The 15,434-nt window shown below is 53.9% G+C and overlaps 1 long non-coding RNA gene across 1 annotated transcript in view; it reads left to right on the top strand.

Annotated features, from left to right (window-relative positions):
- The first annotated feature begins 3,796 nt into the window (after positions 1–3,796).
- LOC132249066 (uncharacterized) overlaps positions 3,797–15,434 on the top strand; it is a 36,437-nt gene continuing 24,799 nt past the window's right edge. Inside the window, exon 1 of the long non-coding RNA XR_009460454.1 lies at positions 3,797–3,885. This is a non-coding gene — a long non-coding RNA (uncharacterized LOC132249066). The remainder of the gene's footprint in view (positions 3,886–15,434) is intronic.

Here is a 15,434-nt window from a genome sequence, read left to right as displayed (position 1 = left end):
TTTTTTTTTTACTGACAGTATGTAAAATTTTTGCTGACAAACTTTTTTTTACTGACGTAACATACATGTAACCCTTCTGTCATGCCCTGGGCTGGAGTAACAAGGGTCAGGTTCAAATGTAGAGATTTAGGACTAGCTTATTAAATCTGGCTTGAGCTCCACTCAGGATAAAATCTTACTTGGCTGCAGCAATGGTTTTATACCATAGTGCTCCCACCACACAGGTTTTCAGTTCAAGCCTATATCCTGGTACTCCTGAACACATCTGACACTGGGCTGCTGGACCTGAAATCACCCCCCAAAATTATCCCTGCTGGCCTCACTTCCCCCGTCCTGGCACAGACCTTGCCCACTGCCTCTTTCCTCCTTCTAGCCCCATGGTTCTGTCCTGGCCACACTGCCCCCTCTCTATCTCATCCCAAGCTTCTGACTGACTAGGGATCAGTGGTCCTGCCTGCCCTCCAGGCAAGCAGCCATTACAAGCAGATAATGGCTGTGATGCAGTGGTAGCATGTGGCTGGGGTTGAGAGGGGGAATAGCTACAAAGGGTCCTATGGGCCACAAAGTCCTGGCAGCTCCCTGTAGGGTACTGAGCTGCCTCCTATCCAGACACAAGGTGGTGCAGCTCTGCTCTGGCTGTCTGTTCCTTAGAATTACTTGACCCTAAAATAGTGTCTTGACCCTATATTTAAAAAGAATCTTCTATCAGAAATGTTGGCATAAACATATCCAGTTGAGGGCTGCCTTCTGCTGCTATTAATGTCAATCAGAGCCTCACTTTCAGCAGCAGAGAGGCTGATGGGATAGCAATTTAAAGGAATGAGTGCATTTCAGCCGAGCATATAAGCTTTGTCCCTGCTTTTAGGAGGCAGTCTTTGTGACAGATGGAGAGAAAGAAAAATACATTTCTGTGCAAAAGACCCCCCCCTCCCCCCCAAATGAAATGTAAGATTTTCAATGTTCATCAAGGTCTGCTCTGAGACAGTGGAGGAAGGAGGGAGGTGCAGGAAACTGGTTTTGGGCTCCTTACAGATATTTGTAACATGGTGGGATGGGAAAGGAAAGAAACAGGAGGGGAGGATTCACACAGCTTGTCTTTAGGATTGGGGTGAGGTCTTTGGGATCACATACAGACTGAGAGAGACCAGACGAACCGAGCACAGGCAGGTGCAAGTGACAAGGATTTTGGGGTGACCGTGTCCATGCGTACGGGAGACACCCAGTAGGAGTCAGGACTGCCCAGTGAGAGTCCGGGGGCAGGGCTGGGCAGGCCGGGTGGTTTACATGCGCCTCCTGCTGTAATATATTAGGAAAGACATTACAGGGGATAAATTGGTATTTGACTCCCCCTACTGAAATCTGCGGAGAATGACACACAAGGCTTAACTCGCTCAAAAGTACCACTTGTGCAAACACGAATGCCATGTTGTGCAAACAAAAATGCACTGCACCAAAAAAAATCTGTGTTAAAATTTTCAGGCACTCTACATAAATGCTTGTGTCATCTACATGTGCCCCTTGAGCCCACACCACCTGGCACTGGAATAAGTTACAGCTGCTAACTTACGTCAGTTCTGCCTTACAGCATAAGCATAAGGTCTCTTGGATCAGGAAAGGATTGGTTGTAGCTCTCCTATAGAGGACACTTTCCCTTTATGTAAGGAATAGGGAGGGTGCCTGGTACAAAACCCAACTCCTCTACCAGAGGAGACTCCCCCTGCATAGGGGGGAATTCTCTGGTTTCCAATCCAAGGTAGTTAAATCTACTCTGTGCAATTTAGGTCATAGAACTGAGGCCTGAAAAACTCTGTAGTATTGAAAATAATGCTGATGTTTTTACAAACACATGCAAACACCCCCCCCCACACACACACACCCACACCCACCCACCCACACACACACACACACACACACTCCATTCCCCTTCTAGAGGAAATCATACCAGTGCTGAGAGGTACTGTTAAAAAACTCTAAGGCTAGGGACAGAAATAACTCATAAACCAGTATAAGTGACTGGAAACTGGTTCAAATCTGTAACACAACAGAACTTCAGTGCATATAAACCACCATGAAAATGGCTGAAATCAGTTTAAAATAAACCTGGATGGATGTAGTATTACACTTAACTGATTTAGGTTAAATTGGTTTATTGAACTTCTGGCCTAGATCCCCTCCAGATTCAAGTTAACTCACAGTCCTCCAGCATCCCAGCATCCCAGAATGCTTTGCACCTCCCCCATAAATCTCTCCTTGCAGGATGAGTGGGCTAGCTTTGGCCTAAACTGTCTGCTTCAGCCAAGCAGGGAGGCATGTTCTAGCACCCCCTGGCTTCTGACTAGGGCCACTGAGGGCATGTGGCTGCATTTCTGGAATCAAAAGTGAATCTCTCTTCACTTGCTTATCAGTTCAATGTACACAGCTCAGACTAACCTATGAAGATTGAATCAATTCAGCTTCAGACTTTTTAACTCTCTGTACTTAGCCTATAACTTTTCTGATTTCATTGCACCCCAACTGAAAATCAATGAGATTAGATCTAAATTCAGAAAGAGATATTGAGGGGGTCTTGAGGCTAAAAAAGCAGATAATTGCTAATCACTTAAGGGTGAGGGACAGGACCTCGCCCTGCTCTTTCCACTGTCTGTTCCCTCCCAACCCCTGGTTTGAATCTCAGAGGGCAAGAGCAGCCCCTCTTGCTGAGGCTGCTCTTACAGGGTCTCACATGCCCATGATCACCACTGTGACCCCTACGGCTTTCCAGGGAGCATGGAAGGAGTGGGGGGGATTAGCAGGGCTGAAAAATGCAGCTCTCTGTGTCTTTCCTTACTGGTCTGTGGTGGCTGTTTTCAATTCCCCACTCCAAAAAAAGCAACTTTCTGTGGCCTATTCACGTGATTAGTTTTAATTACAATCTCTGCCCAAATGTGTGTCTTTATAATTGAAATTAATATCTTTAAAAGCTACAGTTTTCACTTAATGATTATTATCCTTGATAATTGCAATCCTGACCTTTCCTACAGCTTCATTTTCAGTTGCACATGTGTATCTATGCTATAAGAAATGCCTCAGCTGTCTACAGCAAACCCAGTTTTTAAAAATGAAGGTAGGGTTCATTCCAAATGACAGCTACAAGCTGAAATACCGTATTTTTTACATACAACATGTACATTAAAAAAAGCTGCTGGAAGTTGGGATGCTCACTATATGTGAGGAAACATGGTAGCAGCCATTTCTGCCACTTACCAGGTGAAAATGAAGTAAAGTCTGCGTGACATCCAAAGGGAAAAGAACAAATAGCAGGCTTGGCTTGCTAGCGGTTGGTATACTTACTACAAGGAAAGAACTTTTTTTCTTCATTCTGCTTTTCAAAAACAAGATGTATATTTTCTTCTAGGGTGAACTGCATGGAAGAAAAGATTTGCAACTAGTCAAGTAGTGGTTTTCTCTTATTTGATTTACAGTCTCAACTTACAAATCTTAATTTATAAGTAATCCTTTTCAGATACGTTATGCTAAATTCTCATAGAATCATAGGATCTTAGAAAAGTAGGACTGGAAGGGGCCTCTGGAGGTCCTTTAGTTCAACCCCCTGCCTGAGGCAGGATCATCCCTATCCACACTGTAGCAGGGCACTAAGGTGCCTGCTACTTGCAGAGCTGGGATAACTCCTCAGGTGCTGGTTGCTGAGGCAACTAGAGGGAACTAATGATCCACACCTGTCTAGCCAGCTGACAAGAAGGGGCAGGGCCGGGCTCCTATATAACTCACAAGCAGGAGGCAGTTCCCTACCAGCAGCCAAGGAGGAAGGAGCTCTTGGTCATGGAAGAGAGGAGAAGCCGGATGCAGAAGTGATGTCTGACACTGCTGTGAGATGAAGAACCCCTGGTAGGCTTGAGCGTGTTTATAGCCAGGTGTCTTCTGTTTGTGTTGTAGCCCAGGGGCTTGCGTTTATGTTGCTTTTTGTGACCGGTGGTTTGGGTGAGGCTATTAGGGGTTGGAGGAGGCCTCATAGGGGACTCACAGCAGTGTGGGGACCCCAGTGCCAGTGAGGGTGCAGCATTTGGAGTGCACAGACCCCAACCCCAGAGAGGGGCAGTTGAGAAGGCCCTGGAGAGAGGGCGGCATTACGGAGAAGGCCCCGGAGAGAGAATGCAGAGAGAGAGAGAGAGAGCCTGAGCGCCAGAGAGGTCGCGGGGAGAGAGTGACCTAACAATGTCAGTCACATCTGCGAGGCTTGGGGTGTGGTACAAGGGTGGTTGGAGCCATGCATAGCCCATAAGGCTGGCGTGTACAGGAACACTCCCTATCATAAAAGAACTAGAAATAACAGGAGAACCGTGGACTAGAAGATGAAGGGCAGCCTCCCTATAAAATATATACGAGATCAAAGTCGTGGTGGGCGAGAATTGGAGGGTGCCAGTAGGCAGCTTGACACGGTAAAGGAGGCGGCAGGGGACAGCACGGTGACCCTGACCACCCTCCTGTTACACACACCATTCCAAACAAATCCTTGTATAAACTATGCCTAAAGCTACCAGGTTACCTACAGGCAACCCTGTCATATAGCCACAAACTATAGCACCCTAACCTACCAAAAGTAAAGCAGGGGAACAACAGTGGCCAATGTCCTATTGCTGCAAGGTTGTTAAAATATCTTTGAGAGATCCAAAGAAGAAGGCCATGTCCCCCACTGCAGAAGAAGGCAAACATCCACTGCCTCACCTAGTCGATACCCATCTGACCATAGGATAAAATCCGTTCCTGACCCCAAATGGGGTGATTGGTTCATTATCAAGTGTTAAACCAGGAGAAGAGGTTAAACAACTTGTATATGCACTGTTTATGCCACATACTCAACATCAAATGGCAAGATAAAGTTACCAACACAGAGGTTCTTCAAAGGGCAAGTTTACCAAATGTGACAGCTCTACTCAGACAGAGATAACTGCACTGGCTAGGCCATCTAAGCAGATTGGAAGGACAAGCTGTACGGGGAACTATCAGAGGGAACAAGAACAACAGGACACCCCAAGCTTCATTATAAAGACACATGCAAGTGAGATATAAAGGCATTTGGAAGTGATCCAGTGGGAAACCCGGGCAAGTGATTGGAACAAATAGTGTCATAGTTTCCACCAGGGCATTAAAGGCCATGACAAGAATGGGCTCCAACAGCTTGAAGAGAAAAGAGTCTCTAGGAAGCAAGCAGCTCCTGAACCACCCAACTGTAACACATACTTGTAACCACTGCCACAGATCATGCAAGTCTCAGATTGGACTCTTCAGACACATGAGACACTATAAACCATCTATGTCATAGGCTGCAATATTCAGTCTCTCGCAGATGCAAGGATGCCAAGGTCTAAACCTGAGTGGAGGGGCAAAACCCTCTAGCTAGGAACCCCTCAGTTTTACTCCCATCAGGAGCACTGGCACATCCCAGTCATAATCCCCAGTCTTGGCTGCAGCCAACTCCCAATCCTGTTGAAGAAGGTGGAAAAAAAAATCAAATTTATATATAAACTATACCAGATTTAGAATTTAAGGGGATTGATGCAACTGTGGTCAATAACTGCTTCATGACCTTCATTGTATCTATTCACACATTGCAGCAATGTAACTTCATTAGATAACCTAGTGTTTGCAGATAATGAGCCTTAAGACCTAAACATGCTTAATTCTTACTCTTCTAATTCTTCTTGCCAGAGTAATAGTTTCACATACATTATCAGATGTAATAATAATCTATTTATTATTAATAAAGTATAATTAAAATACATGACCACTAAAAGCCCTTAGACAGACTTCTGGGAAAGTGGCAGCTCAAATCAGAAATGCGGAGAGGATTTACTTGTGAGGCTATTATTAACAGTGAAGAATTTGATTTTTATGGACTCTTCATTACAAAATTTAATGTCAGAAGAATCTGGTCTAGCATTTTCGGGTATCAGTCACTTGCCAGGTTTGGCTGATACTTTACTTCTCTGACTATTCAGAACTATTCAATCTGATAGATTAAGGTTTATTGAGGAAACCCTACCCCACATGAAATATATAAACAAAAACATTTGAAAAAAGGAGTTTGAACAGCTTGCTTTACTGCTTCTGCAAAGACTTTGTGTTGCTTATGGGGACAAAATCCTGCCTTCAAAGTTGATGGGATTTTATTAGTGCCAAGTTTTCATCCTACAAGTGCTGGGTATCTGTGGCCCCTTTATGGATTCTTTCCCTCCGATGCCACATTAGCAAGGCTCAGTGCAGTGTCCTCAAATAGGTGTTAAACCATTTTCAGTTTATCAGAGGAAGCCATCCTGAAAAGGTCATCAGAACTACAGCTCTTGTTGGCTCACAATTATGAGATGCCACACAGCATGCAGTTCTGATAAAACAGTTAGGGACACAGGAATCTAGGGCATAGAACTAGAAGGGACCTTTTGTCATTCAATCCAGCTTTGTGCTGTTGTAGGAAACAATGTCATATAATGTGATTAATACATTTATCAAGTTCTGAGTTAGTGCTATTTGGTTATTTGCATACCCCAATTGGAAAACTGTTCCATGACCACACTTCTCTGATGACTAGAAACCTTCTCATTTCCAGCCTCAGTGTTTGTAGCCAGTCTATATCCATTTGTACCTGTGCTAACACTATTTAGTTGGAATAGCTCTTCTCCTTCACTGGTGCCTACCCGGCAAAGTATATAAATAGAGAAATCTACAACTCTGTTCTGTTACTTAAGGTCATCCATTTTTTTTTTTTTTTTTTTCCTGTGTGAGATTCTGACCCTCCTCTAGTGGAAATGCCTCCGTGACTCATATTATCAGCATATTCCATTAGCACATCTATTCTTTCTTTCTTTCTTTCTTTCTTTCTTTCAAGATGGCCACTGACAGCTGAAGCCCTTCTAAGCTCCTCCAGCTCAGGTGCTTTCAGCTCGTTGCCTCGCACTCCCTGCCTCCCTTTTCCTGTCCCCCCCCCCCCCAAACAACCCTTGCCTCTCCCCACCCTGTCCCTGGGGACCCCCCGCCTGCCCCTTCCCCCCACTTTCTGAGCCTTTTTCCCCTGGGCTCTGGCAGCCTCGTTTGCCTCTGCCCCTCCCCCACCCCTGCCTGAGTTCTCCCTTTGATTTCTGCTGCCTCCCTCCCCCAGGGCCCCTTCCCTTGGTCCCTGCCATCTGCCCCTGCCTTGGGGCTTGCCCTGAGCCCCTGCGGGGTTGCTCTGCCCCCCCTCAGGCCGATTTGGGGGTGTTTTCAGCCCCCTCCCAGTCCCAGTCCCCGGGTCAGCCTGAGGCTTTTTTTTTTGCTGCGCTTGGCAGTTTAACCCTGTCCTGGCGAGGAATGGCGGCTCCTACGCCTGGCAGCTGGCATGAGGATGTCTCTCAGGACCTCCCACTGTCTCATGGCCTAAGGGTTCATGCCCCTCTCCATGTGGGGCTCGAGGCTTGCGTGGAGGCTCTGGCCGCCCTCCTGGGATGGCGTACCATCCGCTACGCGGGGCGCGTGAACACGGTCCCGATGATCTATTTGAGCAAGCCCGCCTTGGTTGACAGGGTGTGTGCAGAGGGCCTGGACATTGCGGGCATCCACTACCCTGTCACGCCCCTAGAGACTCAGGCAGTGAGGGTGGTGATTTCCAACGTCCCACCGCACGTTTCCAATCGGGAGCTGGCCAGGGGACTCGAGGCCTATGGGGTTCCTGCGAGTCCTTTTCGCCGCCTGCCGATGGGAAACAAGAACCCTCAGGGCAAGCACGTCCTGTCCTTTCGGAGGCAGGTCTTCATGCTCCTCAAGGAGGGCCCCCAGTCGCTGCCTCGCTCCCTGAGCCTCACGCTCGAGGGGCGGCGGTTTATTATCTATCTATCTGTGGGAGAGACCACGTGCTTCAAGTGCGGGGGCTCCTCCCACCTGGCTGCGCAGTGCCCTCAGGGCAAGGCGGCCGGACCATTGCCGCCTGCGGCAGCGCCGAGAGACGGCGCGTCGACCTCTGGGGCACGCGGCAGGCCCAGGGAGGCTGGGAGCTCTTCCTCCCGACCTCCTTCCCCCCCCCATTCCATCTCAGGGGACCAGGGTCTCCAGCGGGAAGCCATTGTCCAGCCGAGGGGCTGGTGCTACTACCATGGCCCCACCGCCCCCTCCCCCGTCTGTGGCGCCCCCTGCCCTCGGTGCGGCAGCCCCACCAGGTGGAGAGGCGGATGCCTCCCCTTGCCCCCTGCCTGCCCCGGCCGAAGTGGCTGGGGTGGCCGGGGACTGCGGTGCTGGAGCCTCATCGCATGATGGGGCTCGGGCATCCTCCCTACCACCCGAAAAAGAGAGGGAGATGAGGGGGGCCTCTCAGGACACCCCATCCCTGACAGACCCCTCCTCGGCCAGTGCCGAGGACCCCCCCACTACAGAGCCGGACCCCGTTCCGGCTGCCACACCACCCGCCCCGTCGGATGTAGCCACCGACGAGGCAGACTTAGCGGGTGGGGGGGAGGGGCCTTCAGGGGTCCCCCTCCCCTCGCCTGTCCCCCAGCCTCCGGAGTCAGGCGGCAGCAGGGATAGTGGCGAATGTCTCTCTTCCGGTGGCCTGGCCCCGGGGGTGGCGGGAGAGCCCGCTGCCCCTTTGGTCACGCCCCAGCCTACCGGAGCAGATGGGGAAGTTAGCGAGATGGAGATCCAGCTCTCGGAGTCTCGCAAGAGACGTTGTGAGCGGGATGGCCCCTCCCCCCCCAAGAAGACAGGGAATGTCCTCGCGGAGCCGGTCCTCGACTCGGACGACGAGAGGCGGCTGATGTGCCTGGACATCGAGGGGGTCGACGCTGCAGTTGCGGGCGAGCTCCCGCCGGGGGTGCGGCCTCGCCGCTCTTCCGTAGGCAACATCCACCCCAAGCTGGCGGAGCCCCCCTGGGTCTCTCCTGACTATGGGGGACTCCTGTCCTTGCTGAAGCTAACCAAGGGGCAGAAAAATGTAGCGGGGCACATCACCCAGTGGTGTGCGGACCCCAAAGTGTTTGTCAAGGCTGCCAGGGCGGCAGTCAAGCTCATGAAGCAAGATCGGGGCACACGTCAGATGGCCTACCGTCTGGACAAGCTTGCCCAGAGGGTGAGAGTGGAGTTGGGGCCTGGGCGGGTCCCTCGACTAGAGTAGGGCACGGTAGGCCTTCCCTGACCTGTCTGTATTGCCTTGCTCTGCTCTTGGGTGCTCGCTCTTCCACCCGCACTCTGCTTTGCTCCTCCTCTCCCACACCCACCCCCATGGCAGCCACAACCATTGGCACCTTCAACGTCAACGGCTGTCGAGACGCGGTGAAGCGCGAGGCCGTCCTGGAGCTCCTGCGGCAGAAGAGGCTGGCCATCGCCTTCCTACAAGAGACCCACTCTGACAGGTTCAACCAGGCGGCCTGGCGGGCTGCCTGGCGAGGACAGGTGTTCCTGAGCCACGGCACCAACCTCCGCGCGGGGGTCGCGACACTCTTATCACCGCAGCTGCAGCTTGACGCGGCGGTGCCGCGGGAGGTCGTCCCCGGCCGCCTGCTGACCGTCCGCGTCACCCTCGCGCAACACCGTCTGCTGCTCGTCAACATCTACGCGCCCTCCGATGGCCAGGAGAGGGTCGCTTTCTTTGAGAGCTTGGCTGCCCTCCTGCGCGACGCTAGCGAGGATGATGACCTGCTCCTCCTCGGGGGCGATTTCAATTGCACCACTGCCCCGCGCCTCGACCGCACAGGGCCTGAGCCCCACCTGCCCTCCGCTCGCAAGCTGCAAGCTGCCCTGGAGGGGGCAGACCTCGTGGACGTCTGGCGAGCCCTGCATCCCGATGCGCGCCAGTACACCTGGGCCAAGACGAGTGCCGGCGGTCTCACCATGGCTCGCCTCGACCGCCTTTATATCACCAGGCACCACCTGCCACTCCTGCGCAGCAGCCGCATCGCTCCCTCGGGTCTATCAGATCATGGCCTGGCCTTCAGCGAACTGAGCCTGCCGGGGAGAGCCTGTGCACGGGCACCGTATTGGTGTTTGAACATTAGTCTGCTCCAGGACTCTTATTTCCGGGACTGCTTTGCCCACTTTTGGCGGAGGTGGGAGGCTGCGAGACCGAGCCACTCCTCCTGGAAGCTGTGGTGGGACGTGGGCAAGGTCCAGACCCGAGCCTTCTGCCAGCAGTACACCCAGCTGGCCGCGAACGAGACGCGCCGCCGTATCCGGGAGTTGGAGGAGGACGTGGCGGAGCTCGAGGCTGCTCTGCTGGCCGCTGGCAGCGATGCGGCACTGAGCGAGAGCCTCCGGCTCCGCAGGAAATGCCTGCGCGACTTGGCGGAGAGCGCGGCCCGCGGCGCGAGGATCCGCGCCCGCTGCCAGGAGCTGGTGGAAACCGACGCCCCGACCCGCTTCTTTTTCGACCTGGAGCGGCGGCGGGCAGCGAGCAAAGTCTTGGACCATCTCAAGACTCCTGAGGGCCGGGTCATTACAGAGCCGGGCGAAGTCCGCGAACGTGCCGTCGCCTTCTATCGCGACCTGTTCGCGGCTGAGCCGTCGTGCCCCGAGGCCACGCGGGAACTCCACGAGGGCCTACCGCGTCTCGATGCCCTGGAGGCCGGCGAGCTGGAGCGGGACTTGTCCCTGGAAGAGCTGGCGGCCGCCACGGCCGGCCTCGCCTCCGGCAAAGCCCCGGGCCTCGACGGGCTGCCTGCCGAGTTCTACAAGACCTTCTGGCCTTTCCTCGGCCCCAGCCTCCTGCGCGTTTTCCAGGAGAGCCTCGCCGACAAGGTCTTGCCGATCAGCTGCCGCCGAGCGGTGCTGACCCTGCTGCCCAAGAAGGGAGACCTGGGCTACATGAAGAACTGGCGGCCGGTCTCCCTGCTGTGCGTGGACTACAAGATTCTGGCCAAAGCGCTGGCCACCCGCCTCCGCGCGGTCATGGCCTCTCTCACCGGGCCCGAGCAGAGCTACTGCGTGCCAGGCAGGACCATACAAGACAACCTGTTCCTGCTGCGGGACCTGCTCACGGCTAGCGAGCTCTTTGGCCTCGACGTCGGCCTCCTCTCTCTCGACCAGGAGAAGGCCTTTGACCGCGTGGGCCACGCCTACCTCTTCCGCACGCTGGAGGCCTTTGGCTTTGGGCCCCTCTTCACCGGGGCCCTCCGGCTCTTGTACCGGGACATTTCCAGCCTGCTCAAGGTGAACGGGGTGCTTTGCGCTCCGTTCCCCGCGCGCAGGGGCATTCGCCAGGGCTGTCCGCTGTCGGGCATGCTCTACGCCCTGGCCATCGAGCCGCTGTTACACGCGCTGCGCCGCCGCCTGAGTGGGGTGGCCCTGCCATCGGCCACGGGCCCGTCCGCTGGCCCTCGTCTCCGGCTGTCGGCCTATGCGGACGACGTCACCGTCTTCCTCGCCACCCGGGAAGACGTGCGGGCTCTGGCAGATTGCCAGCGGGCCTACGAGCGCGCCTCCTCCGCCCGCATCAACTGGGGCAAGAGTGACACTCTGCTGCTTGGCGCATGGACTGGCAGGCCTCCGCCGGACTTGCCGGGGGGCCTCGCCTGGCGCCGCGAGGGCCTCAAGGTCTTGGGCGTGTTCCTGGGGCTGACGACCTTCATGGCGCGCAACTGGGACGGCCTCGAGGAGGGAGTGGAGGCCCGCCTGCAGCGGTGGCGCTGGCGCCTGCCCAGCCTTTCCTACCGGGGGCGCGTCCTCGTCATCAATAACCTGGCAGCGGCCACCCTGTGGCACCGCTGCGCGGTGCTGGACCCTCCGCCGGAGCTACTGGAGAGACTGCAGCGGCTCCTGGTCGATTTCCTGTGGGACGGACGCCACTGGCTCCCACGAGCTGCCCTCTACCTGCCCACCGGCGAGGGGGGCCAGGGCCTGATCGATCTGGCCAGCAGGGTGGCCGCCTATCGGCTGCAGGCCCTCCAGCGGCTCCTGTACACCGAGGGCCACCTCCCGTGGCGACAGCTGGCGTGCCGATTCCTGCGGCGAGTGGGGGGCCTCGGCTTTGACCGGGAGCTGTTTCAACTGGACCTCACCTTCCTGAACGGGGCGGTCCTTCCCCCGTTCTACCGCAGCGTGGTGCGGGCCTGGCGGGCGGCCTTCCATCTCTGTCCCCAGGCCAGGCACCTGCGGTTCCCGCAGCTCCTTCGAGAGCCCTTGGTCCACAACCCGGCCCTGCACCGTGTCGTGCCGAGCCTGGCCTCCGCCAGCCTCACGGCAGCTCTCGTCGAGGCGCGCTCCACCCGCCTGGAGCACCTCCTGGACCCCGCTCGGTCGGACTGGCTGTCACCCGAGGCCCTGGCTGCCCGGCTGGCGATGCGCTCCGTCCGCACCGCGGGGCGGCTTCTGCGGGCCGTTAGGGCCGCCCTCCCGACGGAGGCAGCGACCGCCCTGGAAGCCCATCTCCAGACTCGCCGGCCCCTCCCCACCGCAGACGCCGCAGAAGACGCCTTCCCACCGCTACCCGTCATCCCAGCGGTACCCGGCGAGCTGGCCGAGCGGCCCAACACGCTGCTCAGGCTCCCGGTGCCCCCCAGCAGCAATACGGGCTGCCCTTTTGGCACCCTGCCCCGCAAGGGCCTCTACATGTGGGTGGTGCGCACCCAGCACGCCCAGGTGCTCGCTGGCCGCCCTGACACCGCGTGGCGGCGGCGCCTGGCACGGCCCGGGACCCCGGCGTGGCGCACACTGTATAAGGCGCCCATCGCCAAGAAGACCGGCGACCTGCAGTGGCGACTTGTGCACGGCATCCTGGCCACTGGCACCTTTGTGCGTCACTTGGAGCCAGCGGCCTCGGCGGCCTGCCCCTTCTGCCCGGGGGTGCTGGACGAGGACATTTTCCACGCCTTCCTCGACTGCCCCCGGCTGCAGCCTCTCTTTGCCGCCCTGGGCGCACTGCTTCGGGTACTGGGTCGTGACCTCTCCGAAGACGCTTACGTCCACTCCTTTCCATACCGGGCGGCCGAGCGGGCCACGGTCAGCCTGGCCAACTTCCTGCTGGGCCAGGCCAAGATGGCCACCCTGAAGAGCCGGCGAAACCAGCTCAGCGGCACCGGGATGGTCGACGCCCTGCAGCTCTTCCGCCTGCTGGTGCGGGCCCGCCTCTCGCTCGAGTTTGAGCACGCTGTCCTCCGGCGGACGGTGCCCGCCTTTGAGGAGCGCTGGGCCCTCGAGGGGGTGCTGTGCCGGGTCGAGGCGGGACGCCTGATCCTCGCTCTGTGATGCCACCGGCTGCTCAAGCCGCAGAGACGCGTCAAGCGGGCCGAGGCCCTGGACTTTTGCTCGTGCGGGTCGACCCCGGAGGCCTCCATGGGTGTCCCTGCTGGCAGAACTGTAAATACTGTAAATAGTCCTTATGTTTGTTGTGTTGGTTGGTTTTTTTTTTGTCTAGCGTGTACGGGCAGGCCTTGCAGGCCACGAGCCCAGGCCTTGTCCATGAGGCCCAGAGCTTCAGGCATCCTTGTACATGCTTTTGACTGGCTCCGAGTCATCACCCTCCGGGGAATAAAGGTCTCTTAAAAGTTAAAGTCTTTCTGTCTTTCTTTCTGTCTTTCTTTCTGTCTTTCTTTCTGTCTTTCTTCACTGAGGTTGTTAAATAATGTATTAAATAAGATTGGTATCAAGATAAGTCCTTGAGGAATTCCACAGAGAGTCTCACTCCAGCTTGATACTTCTCTTTTCAGCATAGCTCAGTGTCATTTCCTCTTTTGCCAGTTCCTTATCCACCTTAGAGTTCGTGCATTAATCCTCACTTGCTCTGGCTTAAATAATAACTTTCAACGTGGTACTGTATCAAATGATTTATTGAAGTCCAGATGGATGAGATCTACTGCATTTACCTTATGCAAAGAAGTCAGTCATCTTATCAAAGATAAATGACAAGTTAGCTTGTCAGACCTACCTGTGCTAATCCTTGGCTGTCTTTTTATTTCATTTTCCTGTTACTTCTGTGTTTTAACAGTTTCCTTCATAATTTGTTCTAAAACCATGCATACGATAGAAATCTGAATAATGGTGTGTACTTGCTCAGGCTTTTTTTCTCCTTCCTTAAATATAGATACTGTGTTTGCTATTCTCTGGTCATGCAGGGCCACCCCACCTTTGATAGTTTCATTAAAAATCCTTGCCAGTGGACTTCCAGGGTCAGGTGCCAGTTCTTTTAGTAACCTGGCCTAGAGATGACCCAGAGACAACTATGTGGCCAGGCACCTGGGGCAGATGCCACACACAAGGGCAGTGGCGACTTCTGGTTGCTGCCACTGCTACTAGGGCAATTGTGTGGCTGCAGTAACCTCAAAATCAGTGCCCAAGGTGAATGCCTTGATCATCCTGCTCTAGTTACTCCACTGAGATGGCTTGTCTCTGAGTCCCTACTTGAGTGAATTCAGTTCTCGCCTACTTTGGTTATGGTAATTCTTGTGTCTGTCACAGGCTAGCTGGGCTCTGTCAGTGTATCAATTTTATCACCAGCCAACTGGGCTGTTTGATTCAGTTTTGGATTGAGGAAGCAAAGTTGGGAGTGAAATAAAGGCAAATTTATTATAGGACACCCCCCCCCCCCCCCCCCAGTTAACAGGAAGATAAATACAATAAGCAGATAATGCATTATTAAAGAGCTAATAGTAAATAATAATAACGGATAGATCAATTCTGTTGCAGGCCAGCTGGGCACTGCAAGGGTATTAGCCACTGGGCTGTTCAAAACAACAGATAGACAGACATGGTTTGGCAACTTATCAATAGTCCCTCAATGCCAGGTGCGCGCCAAGTGATTCCAGCGAAGTCGGGTGTCCCCAATTGATGCTGTTAGAGGGATTACCAGGGAAGATCCCTTGATCAGGATCCGATCCTCCTCACATCGGGAGTCCGGGATCCAGGTGTGGAACAGAAATGACCATTCTGTTCCCTCCTTCCTGCTGGTTACCTGATGCACGTGCTTTTTATACCTAGTCTTATGCTAATCTGTTGGCTACAGAGCTATTCATGATGTTGCCCTATAGCTGTTACCCTATGGGATTGAAAGGTGTTAAATATTATCATAAAAGGTTACTACTCAGACTTGGGTTTATCCAATAAGCAAATTATGAGGCAGCACCTTTAGGTTTGAAATTGACATTGCCCCGCCTAAGTTCCAACCCCTTTTTGGCTTCATTTGAATATGCTTTCTTGGGATGTGCCTTCCTGGAATGTGTCAGGTGTGCCAGGCAGTTAGATCCAGTTTTATCATCAAGGCTGAACCCTGAGCAAAAAACCATTAGGTCTCCTACTCTTATAGCTACAGCTTTGCCTATGGGGCCCAGTCAGTTCCACAAACAGTTAATATATCATTTTGGTTAAACTTATGACAGACAAGTTACATTTGCAGTTTCCAAACTTACAAGTTTATATTAACTAATATTACCTGTTTAGGCAAAATACCAAATGCCTCCAAGAAGCACACATTTATTGCTTATTAATCTCTC

This window comes from Alligator mississippiensis, chromosome 3 (assembly GCF_030867095.1).
Source record: "Alligator mississippiensis isolate rAllMis1 chromosome 3, rAllMis1, whole genome shotgun sequence".
Lineage (NCBI taxonomy): Eukaryota > Metazoa > Chordata > Crocodylia > Alligatoridae > Alligator > Alligator mississippiensis.
This window is presented reverse-complemented; position numbering and strand designations above follow the sequence as displayed.